Genomic DNA, 6,607 nt, shown 5'->3' on the forward strand with positions numbered 1-6,607 from the left:
ATTTTTGTTGCTCTCCTCTGCACTTTTTCCAATTTGTCCACATCTTTCCTGAACTGTGGCACCCAGAATTGGACTCCAGCTGAGGCCTTACCTGCGTAGAGTGGAAGAATTACTTCTCGTGTCTTGCTCACAATACTCCTAATACATCCCAGAATGATGTTTGCTTTTTTAGCAGTAGTGTTACAGTTGACTCATATTAAGCTTGTGATCCACTATAACCCCTAGATATCCTTTTCTGCAGTATTTCTTCATAGGTACTCATTTCCCATTTTGTATGTGTGCAGTTGATTGTTCCTTCCTAAATGGAATACTTTGCATTTGTCCTCATCAAATTTCATTCTCTTTACTTCATTCTGTCCAGATCATTTTGAATTGTAATTCTATCCTCTAAAACACTTGCATCCTTTCCTAGGTTGGTATCATCTGCAAACTTTAAGTGTACTCTCTATGCGATTATCTAAATAATATATGAAGATACTGAACAGAACTGGACCTAGGACTGATCCCTGCAGGACCCTATGCCATATCCCTTCCAGCTTAACTGTGAGCCACTGATGATTACTCCTGAGAATGGTTTTCCAACAGTTATAGTAGCTCTAACTAGGTTATTTCCCTAGTTTGAGATTGTTGGGACAGTATCAAAAGCGTTACTAAAGTCAAAATATACCACATCTACTGCTCTCTTCCTTCTCCTGCCCCCACAAGGCTTGTAACCCTGTCAAAGAAAGCTGTTAGGTTGGTGTGATGCGATTTGTTCTTGACAAATTCATGTTAACTGTTACTTATCAACTAATCATCTTCTAGGTGTTTACAAACTGGTTATTTGCTCCATTATTTTTCCAGGTACTGAAGTTAAGCTGACTGGTCTGTAATTCCCCAGGTTGTCACTTATCTTTTTTTTAATAGATTGTTACTTGTAACATTGATTCTTAAAACTAAGCTTTAAAAATTAGTACTTTCATTTTACAGATTAAAAATAATTTTGCTCAAGGTGGCTTCCATCCTTCTGTGTTTAGGATGCAAGTATGGTGGAATTTTATTACTTCTATGAAAATTGTAAAAATATTTAATGGTAACAGTGGTTGGTCTCAGGTCTTGTGAAAGTCTCCTTCACTACAGTCTTAAGAGCCACATCTTCACTTGAGGCCACCTGTTTTTTCAGTGAAAACCTTTACATTTCTTAGTATGTAGGAATGATCTTTTGCAACATGACTCTGCCATAATACAGAATACTATATAGACATTTGCTGGTCAACATGAAATTGACTCCATGATGGACTGTATTTGCAACTTTTCACAAGGTTGGCTGTTTTTGCTTATAAAAACTAGAAGGCAGCTGAACAGTTGAAGCAAAACACAAGGGAAGTGTTCTACTTAGCCCCTTTTCCCAGACTTCTTTAGACCAATTCTGGGGGGGGGAGAGAGAATACACTTTAATGTAAAACGTGTTCTACATCTTTTCTGTCAAAAAATACCATAGCTTGTGAACTGTAACTCCAGGCCCTACTGGTCAGGCAGGGGGTGCAACCAGGTGAGGGGGAGTGAGCTTGCTCATGCAGCCTGGCAGGAGCGCTCTTGCCAGCAGGAAAGTCAAAGCAGCTCCCTGGGACTTGGAGCGCAGTGGGCAGCCTGCTGCTTCTGCTCCCTCCTGTCTGCCTCTCCCTGCACTGCAGGAACACACTGCCAGGTATCCGGTTAAAACTCAGGTTTCAGAGTAGCAGCCGTGTTAGTCTGTATTCGCAAAAAGAAAAGGAGTACTTGTGGCACCTTAGAGACTAATCAATTTATTTGAGCGTAAGCTTTCGAGAGCTACAGCTCACTTCATCAGAAGCATTCAGTGGAAAATACACTGAATGCATCCGATGAAGTGAGCTGTAGCTCATGAAAGCTTACGCTCAAATAAATTGGTTAGTCTCTAAGATGCCACAAGTACTCCTTTTCTTTTTGCAGTTAAAACTCGTGACTGGACACTAAAAATCTAGTTACCACAGGAACCTGTGCCAGCTGCAGGCATTACCCTGCCCCATTTCTCCAGAGCTCTGCTTAGCTGTTAGGGAAGAAGCTCCCTCTCCTGGGCTGAGGCTGGCAGGCAGCTCCAGGATGCTGCCTCCTGGGTCCTAGTGCCCATCCCAGTCATTATGTGTGCTGAGTCCTGTTTCTGGACAACTGGTGAGTGCCAATGGGGGAAAGAGGCAGTACCAGAGCGGTAGGGTGGGAAACTTACACTGAACCTGCACACACACTATCCAGCTCCAGCCAGAAGTATTGCCCCTCCCATGTATAAGGAATGAATTCCCACACATTTGTAGGAAAAACAAAACATCCCATTCTGGATACCAGTATTTCAACTTTTACAGTACCTTCCACTGATGGGCTTCAGATTTATGATGCACAACACACAATGTTGTTGGTTTCTCCATCCCCTCTCCCTCAAGGATTTTAAATTCACTTCTTAGCAGGCTATTACAGAAAGACTGTCTGAATAGGCTAAAGGCAGGTTCTGTCCATTTGCTGATTCTCTAGCAGTTCAATCCATCATAAAAGTACCTTGCATCTGGTTTCATTCCAGAAACTTAAAGCTAAATAAGCCTGAAGTTAGTCCTCATTTTTCTGCCCCAACTCACACTAACTTCTTTCCCAAGTGGAAAATGTTGGGTAAGCAAGCAATGTGAGTGATTTGAGAAGGGAATGAGAACACAGGCCAATTCCTGCTGAGAGTTACACCTGTGTAGCCTTATTGACTTCAGGGAGAACAGATTTTTGCACAAGAATAGATTTTGGTTCCTTCTGCTTTTTCACACTTGGTATAAGCAGAATCTTCTTATTCACTTTCCTCCCCTAAACTCTGAGCACTTTAAGGAAAACAAATAAAGGTCTGCTTGATTTACACATGCAAACAAAACAGGAAGCTCTCCCTTCATTCTACCCCAGCCTTAAACAACAGATATAACAAGGGTGTCACTATAGCAGCTTTGGTTAGACTGTTCTTTTGAAAGATCCTTAATGATTCTTTTAAAGATGCTGATGTTCAATGAAGCCTTTTTGTGTGTGTGTGGGGGGGCACAGAACACAACAGGGAATAGCTCTGTTTTGTCAGCTCCTAGTCCTTCAAAAGCTGAAAGGCTTTAAATTAAGTTTGTTCAATGTTTGTATAGCAATTTTGAAGAGTCAACCTAGTACAGAAGTGCTAAACATTATGACTGGGCAACCAGCTAAAGATCTGTCACTTCTAGCTGTTACCTGTTTCTTACAGAAAGCTTAAAACAAACAAATGCACAACCTGGGGGGCTGGTGCATACAGAACTCATGCTTAAAAAAACCTCATGTCAGAGCTACTGATCACACATTCTAGAACAGATAATACTTAGTCCTGCCATGAGTACAGGGGACCAGATTAAGTGACCTCAAGGTCCCTTCCAGTCCTATGATTCTAATTGTGGAAGAGCTTGGTGACAGAATGGCCTGATGTGGTGAATCACTAGAGATTAACTACACAAACTGGGCATTATCCCCCAAGTAATACTTGTTTTCAATTTGAAAACAGTAATTCATTGTCCTCAGCCAGTGCAACACTGGGAGGCACTTTTCAGAGCAAGACAGCCTAAAATACGCCACCCAATGTAATTTTCCCACTACTACTACTTCTACTGCAGTGGATTTTACACCCGAGTGGTTTTTTTTGTTTTTTTTGTTTTTTTTTTACATAAAAGCTAGCTGGTTGGCTGCCTCCCAGACTGCAGTCAGAGTGAGATGGTGTAGAGGCCGCAGCTTAGGGGAAACCCCTGTAGGGCTCAGCTTTGTACTGTGCCATCCAGAGAGCTGAGGGTAGAAGCACAAGCCTGAAAGAGGCGAGCAGGATGGGGAATGTTGCAGTGTTCATCCCCATACAGATGAGCACTCCACTACCTCCAAGGAAGGAGGCCTAAGAGGAGGACAGCGTAGCATCCCTCATGCTACCTCTGACTCAGAAGTATCTGTTTAAAGAATTGAGTGTAGTGAGAGTAGAACAAACTTGTTACATATTTAATTTTATATAAATAGTGAATTTTATATAAAATTAAATATGTATGTAGATAAATGTTTGACTTCATAATTTTTTGCCATATGTAATTCATACTTAGACCCCTCCCCTCTCTCCCATTAGCCTTAGGCCCCCTCATAATTGTAATCCAGCCCTGGGTGGCAGGACCTGGTGGAAGCCCTCCAACCCCAGGTATGGTAAGGGCCCAGTAATGGATTTGCTGGAGGGAGCTGGTGAAAGCCTCCTGGGTAATTATGGAATAAACATGGGGTTACCTGCACTGTACATTGTTATCTGCCAGGTAGTCCCAGTCCTCTAATAATAAAGTTGCAGCCTAATTAAACCCAATCAAAATGTCTCCTGTCCTCCTTTCAGCATAGCCAGACAAGCAATGTGTTTTTGTGCTGGATGTTTTACTTGCTGTTAATTTTAGATATGGGCTGACTACCTTTAACTTTCACATTAATTTTGCTATGAAACTGAACATATACAGGGGTGGAGATATTATATGAGGTAGCTGGCCAAGAACCTTCCTCTTAAAATGAAAAGGCTCTCTTCCCTAGAAAGACACAATCAATGCTTCGCGTTAAGTATTTCTGCAGTACAGGCCTAGTAGTCTTTCTGCATTCTCTACTGAAGAAGGCAGAGCCTAACCCTACTTGCTGTGTATACAAATCTATTAAGAAATTAAGGTACGTGGTTGTGGTACATAAAATCTCAATTAACTACACTTTTTCCACACATTGCTCTTTGCTTGAAAAACTTGAGGGGTGAATAGGTCAAACAATAGGGCCATAGCCCTTGTTCTGTGGTCTATCCAAAAGAGCATCTATATACTCAAGTGTCAAGGAAGCGTACCAGCTTTTGGCCCACACTGCTGTAGTCAATAAGGTATCCTAGTTAAACGTGTAGGGCATTGGCTTGGGAGTTAACCCTTTATTATATTCCCTGCCCAATTACAAGCCTGTTGTGTGACCTTCACTTTTCTGTGCCTGTATTTCCCCTCACACCCTGTCTAGATTTTCAGCATAGGTACTATCTACTTACGATATATTTGTACCACACCTGGCGCACTAGGATGCTGATCTCAGAACATTTACAGTAGATATTTAATCCTTTTCTGCTCCTTAGCTCCTTTGATGCTGTGCTCTGCTGAACATTGCGAAGTTCAGTTCTATATCCATTCCATCTTCAGGCTCAGACTGCTATCAATAGTAACTGACATCAGATAAAAGTCAAGTGAACACATTTTACAGAATCCATTATAGAGTGAACAGATGACAATTTTTGTTCATTCAAACCTGAGCTGAGATGAAAGTTTATCCATTGCATTATTACTAAATTAGCTTGACCAGTTTTTCTGAACAGTATACGATCCACAGTCAAAGTGAGAAGTGATATTCTATAAGCAGTAGATTCTATCCTAATAAAAAAAAGTCCGAGTTTTAAGGTACAGCTCGACCATGCAAACTGCCTTCACGAAGATTATGCAGCGTACTTGTACCCGTCTCAGACCCAACACATTAGAGAAACAAGGTGAGTCAGGCAGTATCTTTTATTGGACCAACTTCTGCTGGTGAGAGAGACAAGCTTCTGAGCCACCCAGAGCTCTTCAGGTCTGGGAAAGTACTCCCAGAGCAGAGGTGGGCAAACTATGGCCCACGGGACCATCATGCCTGGCTCTTGAGTCCCCGGCCCCTCCCTGTCCCCTCTTCCCCACAGCCTCAGCTCGCTGTGCTGCCCGCGCTGTGGCGGAGGGGCTGCAAGTTCTTGCTGCTTTAAGCTGCATGGTAGGTGTGGGAGTCCCAAAGGGTTCTGTCAGGGGGCGGAGGTGTGGGTGGTCAGGGGATGTGGAACAGGGTGGGGTTGGATAGGCCTGGGGGGTGGGGGGTCGCTCAGGGGACAAGTAGCAGGGGGGGTTGGATGGGTCGGGGGTTCTGAGGGGGGCAGTCAGGGGGTAGGAAGTGGGAGGGGGCAGATGGGGCGGGGGCCAGGCTGTTTGGGGAGGCACAGCCTTCCCTACCTGGCCCTCCAGACAGTTTCGCAACTCTAGTGTCGCCCTCAGGCCAAAAAGTTTGCCCACCTTTGTCCCAGAGTCACAGCAAAATGCAAGGTGGAAGAAATAGTTCAGCATGAGTAGTTGGCACACACTGTAAGAGACCTGGCAAGGTAGAATACCATATGCTCTGAAGAAGAGTTCTGTGTGGCTTGAAAGCTTGCCTTTCACCAACAGAAGTTGGTCCAATAACGTATTACCTAACCCAACTTGTCTCTACAAAGATGAGTTTTGTTCTACTTCACAACATTCTAGAATATAAATAGCTACATGCAGTTAGTTAATGAGGCCCTTTTATCAAAAATTTTAGCAGTGTCTTAAAGAATTAAATGCAGGAAAGTTTCTGGAGAGTCAACCACCACTCAAAATAATTAATATGAGAAATGTGTTCATTGCCAGAAGTAATTGTTCAAAGCAGTCAAATAAATGGTTCAGACCTGAAGTTATGTTATGGAAAAAGACAAAATAGCTTTTTATTTAAAAGCAATGGAACTATTAGAAAAGTATAAATTAATATTTCATCTGCCAGT

The sequence above is a fragment of the Natator depressus genome, chromosome 1 (assembly GCF_965152275.1).
Source record: "Natator depressus isolate rNatDep1 chromosome 1, rNatDep2.hap1, whole genome shotgun sequence".
Taxonomy (NCBI): domain Eukaryota; kingdom Metazoa; phylum Chordata; order Testudines; family Cheloniidae; genus Natator; species Natator depressus.